Raw genomic sequence first — 12,646 nt, 5'->3', positions numbered from 1 at the left:
CACACTTTTGAGTCAAACATCAACATCTGATGTTTGCAGTTTGACAAACGTAATGATCTTAATTTCTCTTGAATAAATGATCATGAATAAGATGCATGAGTTTGCTGAAGCGAGCTGCTCAGTCACACTGACAATGATTCCAGTTTGTCAGCGTGCACACTGAGTCACTTCATGCAGCCTGAGCAGATGTGACAGATGTGGTGGAACCAGCGCCTGTCAGCGCTTTTTACTGCACCTGATTGATCATGTGAAGCTTCATGTGTCTGATCAGTGTTTCAGCTTCGTTATAGAAATGCACTGACTTTGTTCCTTCTGTCTCCTTACAGCTCGTGGACAGTTACGTCAGCGGCACGGGATATTTCAAACGCCACACCTCCTTGCCTTGATGAACCATCAAAAAAATATTTTTTATGATTGTTTTATATCAATAATATGAATAAAATGTACATAAATAAAAGCACTTTTATAACTTTATTATGATGTTTGTTTCACTGTTGTCAAATAAATTTTAAGAAATAACTAAAATGTGTTGTTTTTGTTTTTTTCATCTGATTCAAATACATTCTGCAGCTAAGAGGATTTTTTTTTAAATAAAATGCCACAGTGACCTTTGACCAGGGCCTAAAAAGAACATATATTTAGGCTTCAACAGACGCTGACCAGTAAAGTGTCACAAACACAGTGTGTGGAGTTTGGTCAGCTTTGTGCCAGGTGCCTGACACACACAGACGGCTACAATCTAACAGAATTCCAGGTTACATGTCTGGAATGTTAGAATGACAATTTAAAAAAAAAATCTTGAAGAATGACCTTTAAACTAAGTGAAAACTCATCTCTACAACATGACATAAATGAAATAAAAATATCAAAGCTAAAATGATGGATTGTGTAAGTAATCAGACCCTTTATTGTAAAAAGTAAATCTTCACTCTGACAGCCAGTTTTCTTCAGGCAAGTGGGGATGGATACAAGAACCTTTCCAAGTCACTGAGTGTGTCTTGAACTTCATTTCCCTCAGTCCTTATGAAATACAGTGTGGTACTGTGTGGTAACTCTGTTAAGTAGGTAGTTCTCAAAAACTGAGTGACTGTGCAGGAAGGAGACGAGTGAGGAAAGCCACCAAACACTCAGACAACCCTGAAGAGGTTCTGGGCTTCTGTTGCTGCAACTGGAAAAAATTGTGCACCGTGCAGTTTTGCATTTTGCATCAGCAGTGTAAGTGTCCCTCAGTCACATAACAGATGTCTGGTTTGCACACGGAATGATGTCAGCTGGTGGCCTCAGGGTTTGTCACCAGACACCAACATTCAGTCACAACACACTGATCCTTTCTTTGGACCAGACGGATCTCTTCAGGAGGGACAGGCTGATGTTCTGATTGAGTCACTGCATACTGGGTCAACAGAAACGTGGACCAGGAGAAATTGGAGTTCTGCACCTCCGCAGACTGCACTGTAGCTTGCACTGATCCAGATGATAAAGTTCTTCTCTACACGGCTTCATTATTGTCTCAATATCAGCAGGTGTTCGGGAAAGACTTCGCGTCCACATTCTCTCTGCCTGTGATGTGAAAATCTGACAGTTTGATTTTAACAGCACACAAGTGAGCTGATTATTGTCCGTGTTCACGCTACAAGAGGAGCCAATCAGATAATCAAAATTTTTCACATATAACCTGCTGAAGAGTGAGGAACTTTTATTTCCCAGAATGAAAGTGGGAGTTCTACCAAGAAGACACAGTGACACTTTCTTATTTTTTGAGTGAAGGGCTGAAAAAAGTTATGATCTATGTTCCAGGAGTGAAATGTAAACTTCTGTTTAAAAAAAGTTAATGTTGCTTCAAATGTACTAGAAAGTTGGCTTATTGGGTGAATATTTTACTACAACTTTTCAGTGTCATTTGTTAAAGTACCTTGTGGATCCAGGACTGTACTATGTTTGCTGACCTTCTTCAACCCCTCAAACTTAGAAACTGGTCATAAACACAATTGTGTTTATGCGTGTCAAGTGTGTGTAATGTTCATCTGAAGTGGGTCACAATCTTTAGTGAAAATTCATTACAATCTAGTGCTGAATCCTGGTTTAAGCATCCAGATGAGCATACAGTTGTGCTCAAACGTTTACATACCCTGACAGAATTTGTTTTGGGTTTTTTTGCTGTTGTTGTTGTTGTTGTTTTTTGGCCATTTTTCAGAGAATATGAATGATAAATACAAAAACGTTCTTTTCATGGTTAGTGGGTGAATTTAGTTTAAAACAATAAATGCCATTTATTGTGAAACAACTGTGTTTACACTTTTTAAATCATACTGACAGAAACTACCCAAATGACCCCCATCAAAAGTTTACACACCCTGTTCTTTATGGTGTGTTTACACATAGGCAAGATGCGTTACAAATGTCATATTTGCACCATTCTTGGTACATTTCTGACATTCTTAACGTGACTTAACGCATCTGACTAGGTTTCTTAATTATGTGTATTGGTGCGTGATATTCGTGATTTTCGTGGCCCATGTTTTTGACTGTCAAAAAAAATCTTCCACGAATGTCACGCACCACCCTCATTTCATCTCATGTTGTGGAGGTCGCAACTGAGCATGTTGATCTGTCTTGATTAGTGGTGATCTTTAATACAGCGTGACAGCGTTCTTCTCTGACGTGCGCACAATTAAACCCTGATGCACCACATTCAGTTTCATTGCTGCAGTATGCTGAAGGACAGTGATGCCACGTCGGCTAAAAGTCTCATTCCAATGCTCATCAGTGCGCTCTGCAGGTGTTCCACCTGCTACATGTGCCTGATGTTTAGGAAAATAAGCGAGACAAGACACCCGTGAAACCACACATCTGGCTCTCTCAGTCTCCTCCTCCTCTCTGCGCCACTCCACAGCACAGAGCCCAACTAAGCATGCAGCCACAAAGTTCTTCTGCTGTGGATTTTGAGGAGTAAACTGGAGCGATTAGAATTGTTCCAGCAACTGACGGTTGGATGAATATGGTGAGTGTGGAGACAATTCGCCTCATTCATAACGTGACAGAATGTAACGATGCACTGTTACATGCCATAGCGTGCAACATTATTCTTGACCTTGCATAATGGTTCCTGATAATTCTTCAGCAACACGTGCCATTAATCGTAACAGGTTACAACAGTTCCTGAGGACACCTGATGCCTCAAATCATCACATTTGTGATCAGCGGACAAGAATGTAAACTTCGTGGCATTCGTGACTTGCTGTCATTATGTGTAAAGGCAGCATAATACGGTTTATTGCCGCCTTTAACATAAATGACAGCTTGGAGTCTTTTGTGGTAGTTTGTGGATGAGGCTCTCTGATGGTAAAACTGCCACTGAATATGTGTTTGACTTTATTTACAACAATTATGAAAAATGCAAATAGTATGGCACTCTGTGGTTAATCTGTGTGGAGTAGAAAGTTCTAAAAAAAAACTGAGTGACTGTGCAAGAAGGAGGAGTGAGAAAAGCCACCAAGACAACCCAGAAGAAGTTACAGGCTTCTGTGACTGTGATTGGAGAAATTGTGCACAATGGAAATTTTGCATTTTGCATCACCAGTTATCCAGCTTCATGATGAAGTGTTATAAAGGAGGATTTTCTTAAAAAGAAGAACTGAAAGTTTAGCTACAAAGTGTCAGAAGGTATATCTGAGATGCAAACCGATATTAGAACTATTTTGGTAAAAGAAAATCCTTTTCTGCTTGACTCCACCGTGAAGCTAAGATATAAGTGCTCTTGCAATAGGAAACCTGACCACTAGATGTCATCAGAATCACCTTCAACACTGTAACACTAAATGTCCCTTTATTCAGAAGCCCACCAACAAACTGGAACTACACCTGGACCCGAGTCAGGTCTCTCTGCTTTTATGGATCTTGTTGTCTGCTTCACCGGGAACGCTGCCTCTGGTGGACGGGGCACAAGTGTCTTTGTCTTCACTCCTGGGGAGACAGAAGCCAAAGGAAAGACATCATAAGTATTTGAAATATAACTGAAATTAACATTATTTGATGACATGAAAAGGATGCCTGCAGTTCAACAAACGTACCAGGAGGGGGCGTGGACAGAACGAATGCAGACAAAATAAATCTGTCTTTTCAGTTCACAATGTCTAAGTGTTGGAGCTCACTGCTCAGCGTGGTGCTGTCGTTGGAGCGACATCACTGCTATTTTGGCATTGTGGGATAGTTTCCCGTACTCTCATGCGCGCCACTAGCCTACCTATGGGCAACATGCAGAATGTGTCTCTTCCTAGATCGATCTCTTTTAGTGCAGCTTCTTATTCTGACTATAACACAAAGTTAACTCCCAAGTCTTTCATCGCCAACTGTAAATGGTAATCCAACCATTCCAATCGTATATTTCTGAACTCTTCCGCATCAAACTTCATCGTGTCGATGTTTACAAAGTGCTTGAGCCTTAACAGGTGAAGTTGCTCCAATATGGAGTTAAATACTTGCAAATGCACAGAGGGTGATATACAAATATCCCTTGATTTGTACACGTACTTTGTGATCCACAAACACAAATTTCTGATTTGTAACTTGTGTGGGGTTTTTTACAAATAAATGTTTATTTGCAAAACTGAAAATCTATTTGTGAAGTGTGAAATCTGCATCTCCATAAAGTTGCTCAGCAGCAGGAAGCATGACGTGCTCTACAACTTCCTGGTAGACGTTGCGTTGACCTTTGACCTCGGAAACACAGTGGACCAACACCAGCAGATGACATGTCGCCCCAAACCATCACTGACTGTGGAAACTTTACAATGGACCTCAAGCAAAGTTGATTCTGTGCCTCTCCTCTCTTCATCCAGGCTCTGGGACCTCGATTTCCAAAGGAAATGCAAAATTTACTTTCATCAGAGAACATAACTTTGGACCACTCAGCAGCAGTCCAGTCCTTTTTGTCTTTAGCCCAGGCAAGACGTCAAGTCAGCAGTCTTCCCCATGACTGTGTAGTCTACAAAACTAGACTGAGAGACCAGTTAAAGGCCTCTGCATGTGTTTTGAGTTAATTAGCTGATTAGAGTGTGACACCAGGTGTCTTCAATATTGAACCTTTTCACAATATTCTAATTTTCATAGATACTGAATTTGGGGTTTTCATTAGTTGTCAGTTATAATCATCAAAATGAAAAGAAATAAACACTTGAAATATATCAGAATATATATAATGTATTGAACAACCAATGTACTGTTATTTTGTCTGGGAGCAAGGGGAAATCGTTTGTAAATCCTGCTCCCGCGTCGGCTCCTACACTCTGAATTCGGCTTCTTATCGGCTCCTGTCAGTTTCCTGTTGGTTTCCACCGGCTCCTGTGGGATTCTATCAGCTCCAATCGGTGTTGAGTCGCACCGGAAGAGCTTCGCTCGTTCATGTCCATGAAATATACATGTAGTAATATCAGAGAAACACCAATAACTGCAGTGCTATGTAAGTATAATACACATAACAGTAGTTAGCTGAACTTAGCAGACCACAAAGCGGTTAGTTAGCTTAGCCCTTAGCCAATTACCCAAATAACTTAAAACATCCCCACTCGGCAGGAATCACTATCAACCTCACACAACATCCATTCTTGATAAAACAGAAAACCCTCTGCAAATAGGTAACTCACCCTCTTCACGAAGGAAGCCTACTTTAAAAGCAGCGTTGTCGGTGTCAAAAATAACTCTGGTCATCCACTAACACGACCGAAGCTAACAGCGCATATTGAAAACTGGCCCATACAGCCCTCCAAAATAATGAAGTCGTCATGCTGAAACTACATACGATCGTTATGAAACATGATAAAATAGATGATTTCCTTTATTGAACGTAGTTACTACCAATAACATAGTTTAATCCCCCCACTCTCCATGTGAGACATGGTTGCGTCCATCCCTGCCCCCCGAACGGCAGACCAGAGGACTAGATTTATGTTTGGGAGAGCAAGCAAGATGGCGCTCTGAGTTCTGTGTTTCTGTGAGCTCCGCAAACGTAACTGTTTTGTTCGGCTAACATATCGTGAACAAAGTCGTGTCCTACCTTACGATTGTTGCTATTAGCTGACATCTATCTATCTATGGCATATCTATAGCAATATGGGTGAGAGCATATCTCACCCATATTGGCCTCTCTTCATTGGCTTCCTGTTAACTCTAGAATAGAATTTAAAATTCTTCTTCTTACTTATAAGGTTTTGAATAATCAGGTCCCATCTTATCTTAGGGACCTCGTAGTACCATATCACCCCAATAGAGCGCTTCGCTCTCAGACTGCAGGCTTACTTGTAGTTCCTAGGGTTTGTAAGAGTAGAATGGGAGGCAGAGCCTTCAGCTTTCAGGCTCCTCTCCTGTGGAACCAGCTCCCAATTCAGATCAGGGAGACAGACACCCTCTACTTTTAAGATTAGGCTTAAAACTTTCCTTTTTGCTAAAGCTTATAGTTAGGGCTGGATCAGGTGACCCTGAACCATCCCTTACTTATGCTGCTATAGACGTAGACTGCTGGGGGGTTCCCACGATGCACTGTTTCTTTCTCTTTTGCTCTGTATGCACCACTCTGCATTTAATCATTAGTGATTGATCTCTGCTCCCCTCCACAGCATGTCTTTTTCGTGGTTCTCTCCCTCAGCCCCAACCAGTCCCAGCAGAAGACTTCCCCTCCCTGAGCCTGGTTCTGCTGGAGGTTTCTTCCTGTTAAAAGGGAGTTTTTCCTTCCCACTGTAGCCACGTGCTTGCTCACAGGGGGTCGTTTTGACCGTTGGGGTTTTACATAATTATTGCATGGCCTTGCCTTACAATATAAGGCGCCTTGGGGCAACTGTTTGTTGTGATTTGGCACTATATAAAAAAAAAATTGATTGATTGATTGATCTATAGGTGAGAATGAGTAAGCCTGAGAAACGGAAGACTGACGCCAGAAAGTCGCCAACTAACTATGGCTCTGCTAGTGAGCCAGCTAACCAAGCTGCTAAAGCCTGGTTCACACGGCAAGATAATTAGGCCGATATCAAACCCAATCTTCCCCTTCCGAAAATCTTAAGGACGCCCTGACAATCATGATGACACTAAAGATAATCTTATCAAATATTCCTGCCATGTGTGGTGTGTTCAGAGCGCTCTGATCTGCTCGGAAGGACATCAGGGTCGATCTGATCACAAATCGGGGATATTCAACATGTTGGATTGTCTTGGTCTGATATCGCAGCATGTGTTGTGTTCTCCAACCACAAACGAGCACGCAGCCTGCTGAATGCGATGTGAAGCTAATCAGAAAGTGAGATGACAGACGTACAGAGCGGAAAATAAAATCAAAACAGCTGTTCTGACGTACCAGAAAGTCCAGTGGTCAGGCTGTCCACTCCTTTAAAGAACGCCTTTTTTTTCTTTTTGTATCGTTTTTTTCCCTCCGTTTTAAATAGTCCACAAAGTATCTCTGTCTGTTTACTCTGAAGTCACGTTTAATCTTGAGAGATTTTGCGAGATTTCCTGTCAGACCTGGGAATGTTTGTGTGTGAAATCTGTTCGTGTGTGTGTTGACTTCACCGTGTGGCAGAACACCACACACTGTAGGACCAAACTTGTTAGATCTATGATTTTTTATATCCACGTGTGTGGTCTCTCAGGTTTTGGAAAACTACAGATAATTTTAAAACCCTGCCGTGTGAACCAGGCTTAAGTCTCCTGGTAGGCTCCCTGAAGCTAAGAACGCTCTTATTGACAACATGCATGATTATACTGAGTCAGTCTCTGACTCACCACTGTGCACCATGATGGAGGAAGATTTTCCACCTCCCCCTTTCAGACCAAGTGCATTCCTGCTGGCGAGCAAAGAAAAGTTGTTGACACGGAGATGACAACCGTTCTTTCTCAGCTATCGTTGCTTACCAACCTGATAAACACGAGGTCGGACACTCTGGAAACAATGGTGAGCGACAACTCCAGCGTGATTTCTGAAGTAAAAACGCAGTTTGATAATGCAAAACAAATAACTGAAGTTAAAGAGTCCTATAATGTCATTCATGCCGAAATGAGTAACATAATGGACCATGTTGTCCGAGCCGAATCACAACTTGAATTACACAAAGTGAGCATTGATGCACATGAGAGACAACCTGAAACTCTATGGCTTGGCTGAGAAAGAAAAACAAGACGTACAATTTGAAGTTATCCAGATTTGCCAGAAGATTTTGCCAGAGGCCAGGGATAAATTACCAGATGTCATTGATGTGGTACACCGCCTCGGCCCCAAGAAACCCAATAATCCATGTGTTAGCCTTGAAGCTTTTACAACATTTTAAAGTAAGTAACAATCTTGTGGGCTGGATTTTGAATTTTTTAACTGGCAGGACACAGAGAGTGAGAGTGAACGGAACTGTTTCAGATCAGGTTATATCCTCCACTGGTTCCCCACAAGGATGTGTGCTCTCTCCACTTTTGTTCATCCTCTATACAAATGTGCCGTAGCAGCAGAGATAGGAACGATTTTAAAGTATGCAGATGACAGTTATTGTCAGCCTGCTGAAAGACAGTGTTAGGAGTCAGTTGTTACTGATTTTCTTGACTGGTGCAGTAAGTCTTTTCTTGAGATGAACATCTCTAAAACAAAAGACATGATTATTGACTTTCGTAAAAATAGTGCCCCAGTCAAGAGGCAATATAAAAGGATAGACAGTGAGTGTGTCAGCACATATAAATATCTTGGAACTGTCAGTGATGACAAACTGAACTTTGAGGCAAACTGTGACACTGTGTATAGTAAGATGTCCTAGCTTTACGGAGGGCTTTTTTATCGAGCAACAGACTCTTTTTCCAGGCTAAGTGAAGATCTTCTAAATTAGTGAGACGCCATTTCCTCTCCAACTTACAGTTATCTGCTTTAAGCTGCGAGTTTGTGAGTTATACCACGGAGTCAGGCACTTCTGATTTAAAGGTCTCTTTTTCAGAGGAGCTACAGCATCCAAAGTTGTCTTCAATGAGGATGTAAAACTATTGACGAGATACTCTAGCTCACTTACAGAGTTTAGGTAGCTACTCTGTACTGTGTTGGTATATGGCTTTAGAGAACATAAAGATGGAATCATATCCTTAAACCTAGTTACAGCGCTTTCTGAAAGACTTCTAGTGTAATGAAACTTATTCCCCACTGCTGGGTAGTCCATCAGAGTAAATGTAAATGTTATTAAGAAATGATCAGACAGAAGGGAGTTTTCAGGGAATACTGTTAAGTCTTCAATTTCCATACCATAAGTCAGAACAAGATCTAAGATATGATTAAAGTGGTGGGGGACTAAACTGAAGTATACTTGATACATTTTGCATGTACTATTTTTTGGTCAGGGACGGAACAAGCTTCGAGAAAAACAGGTCATATAAAGTTGGAGGTGAAGCGTGTGGATGAAGGAGCTTGTTTACGTTTTCCTACAAGTACTTTGCTTTAATTTCAGAGTTTAATGTCACAAATAAACATGTGTGTGTCTGGGCCTTCTTTCTTTCTTTTTTGGCTGAGTTGAAGACGATTGTTAATTTTAATGGGTCTATTTAAGGACACAGTGAGAGCAATGTGTGAAAACAGCTTTATTTTGGGGATGTTCATGTTGGCTACTCGTATTACAAGCGAAGCGTCGCGAAGCTTGCTCATGATACAGAGCGTCCTAAACAGGAAGTGCCACATTTCAAATCCACAGTAAAACAGGAAATTCAAATGTCAAACACTTCCTGGATCGACAGACGAGATCTCACGGGAACTCAGTGGCAAGCTCACACTCACACAGGAGGTGCCAAATTTTCAGTCAGTGAAACAGGAAATGTCAAATGTTGAACACTTCCTGGCATGGGTGGAGCTAGAGCGGAGGCCAGGGTTTCACTGGACTTCCCTGAGATCTGATTGGACACAGATGATTGACATGTCACGGCACCACACATCTGGTTGAAAGACCTGCATTTTCAAATCAGTGAGTCACATTGACTGCTAGGTTTCTCCTGTCCAGTAGTTAGTGCTGTGTACCACAAAAGTTCTAATCCACTTTAGTAGAAGAAGAAAAATATTTGCTTCAGATTTAAAGCGGGGGTCTTTCAGAAGCTAAAAGATTTTAGACATGCTCATGCTCCAAGAACCATTTTACTGAATGAAGTCTGAAGCACCTAAAGGACATGGTTATATGGTGAGGAGCTTTTCCATGCATATGTGAGAGGCAAATAAAGAAAAATGCTTAAGAAGTTTTCCCCTCTCCAATCAAATTTTTAATCAAACTATGCTGTTCTTCTGAGCAATGTCTTGAATGTCCCATTTTCAAAATTGACAAACTCACTGACTGAATGCCACACTACTATTATTGTGAACACCCCCTTTTCTACTTTTTTTTTTTTCTAATAGACCAATTTCATAGCCTTAACAGTGTGCATATCATGAATGCTTGGTCTTGTTGGATTTGTGAGAATCTACTGAATCTACTGGTACATTGTTTCCCATGTAACAATAAGAAATATACTCGAAACCTGGATTAATCTTTTAGTCACATAGCACTACTATTATCTGAACACTACTGTATTAGGGAGATCATGTAGCAGGTAGCATTGGAGAAAGGAAGAAGATGGCTGTTACCACCACAGCAACTGAGGGTGTTGGACTTCCACAGGCACATGGCAGAAGCTGAGGAGAGGCACAAAGCCTTTTCGGCTGTGCTAATACATGTACACTGACGTCAGAATGCCGTTTGATGATCTTCAAAATGTCTTCTGTCAGTACTGTGCTGCGATATGCTGCACACACGCAGTGGGAACTCCTTTTATACTCCTGGTTTGTGTCACACATAGAGCCCCAGTCACTCTGCACTAACGAAGGACAGCTAAGCCCAAACGAAACAAGAATTCTGGACTTTCGAGGCATCATTTAACCATCGTCCAGCTTTGTTCCTGCAGCTGGTACTTCATCAGAATTTTCAAACTTGAAAAATGTGTAAGAATCCCAACGACAATATCAGTTTGTCAGTATTCTGATTTGCTTTCTGTCTTGACGGTCCCTTATAGTGTTGCATCGGTTTCGTGATATCAGCATTGCGTTTGAACTGTCATCCAACCTCCCAAGTCCGACATCTTTGCACAAATGTTGACGATATCTGAACGAGATCAATAACTTAAGCTGAATGTAACATCCTGTATCGCTGATGACTCAGTCCATGGGCGGGACGAAAAGCACAGTGTCAAACAGAAACAATTAATACTGTACTCATAAGTGGAGGATCCTTGGTGTTTACAATCTGAAGCTTCAGCACTCTTCTTGCCAGAAACAAAATTATTTTTGCTTGACCACCAGATTAGATCCAACAGTTTGACACAGAAAGTCACAGTTGTGAACCTCAACATCATCAGTTTGGACGGTTAACATGGAGTGTTTATGGGAAAGTGCCTTCTGTTTTTTAGCCAACCGTCAAGTGGCCAGTCAAGGAACTGCACTTCTGGGTTTGGGTCAAAATATGAGATTGAGGGTTTATAGCTTCACCCACGTGGCTCCGCGGGTGACGAAAGACACCTGAAACCACATCTCTGTTTGAGCCCGAAGCACCACATCAGTTCAGGTGTTTATTAAATCATATTTTTGGGGACTGCAACAGTGGTTCTCCTCACAATTTACTTTGGTGTGGACATTAAAAGTATGAGCTGGCTTATTTCTCAGTAATTATACATTAAGTGGACCAGTGTTGCCACAGTTACTTTGAAAAAGTAATCCAATTACGGATTACTCCTTGAAAAAACTAACGTAGTTACTTTACTGATTACTCAGTTGTAAAAGTAACTAAGTTAGATTACTAGTTACTTTTTTTAGTTACTTTCCCCAGCTGCCGACAACAGCCCTCTGCCACCCTCAACATGACAGTGATACTTGTTTGCTAAAACTCACTTTATAGTCACCCTTTCTTGACTTGAATGAAAATGCTTTAACTTTTTATAAACAAATACTTGTTTTATAAAAAGTAAAATAAAACATCTTTCTTGACCTCATATTTAACTGTTGACAGCACGGTAACAGTAAAACTTGCAATTTCTAACCTGCAGTGTTTATAAATCTATTAAATTCTTTCTAACATTTTTCTACCATTTAAATTCTCTAAACATTACTTGTTGTAGTAAAAAAAAAAAAGGCTTCAAAACTGGACCTTTAATCTAGACATGTTGTGGGGGGGGGGGGGGGGGCACATCCTTGCCCCACGACCCCATTCAGTCTGGATTCACCCCTACTTTGACATTTGAGGCACAAAGAATGGATAACATTTATTTAGGCAGAAAACATGACCAGATTTACAGGTAAGAAAGTTTTGTGTTTTCACATTATGTGGTCCTCAGAAAGAGTTTAGGTGCATTTGAGTGGAAAATAGTGTTAGTTGTTGAACACGTCGCGGAGGATCAGCTGTTTTTAGCTGTTTTAGGATGGAGCAGCTCAGGATTCTAAATAAAGGAGGAAAAAAAAAAAGCATAAAAATGTCTTTGTAAAGCTCAGTGCAGGTGTGCTGTTGTCACCGCGCTTTAAGAGGTGAAGACGAGTCGTAGCTGCTGCAGAAAACCGCGGATGAAAAGCTCACAGCTCGCTGAAAGTGGGAAAAGTCCACAGTTCAGCTGAACCCCGACCTCCTGCCCACGG

The sequence above is a fragment of the Thalassophryne amazonica genome, unplaced genomic scaffold (genome assembly GCF_902500255.1).
Source record: "Thalassophryne amazonica unplaced genomic scaffold, fThaAma1.1, whole genome shotgun sequence".
NCBI classification, from domain to species: domain Eukaryota; kingdom Metazoa; phylum Chordata; class Actinopteri; order Batrachoidiformes; family Batrachoididae; genus Thalassophryne; species Thalassophryne amazonica.
Note: the sequence above shows the minus strand (reverse complement) of the source record.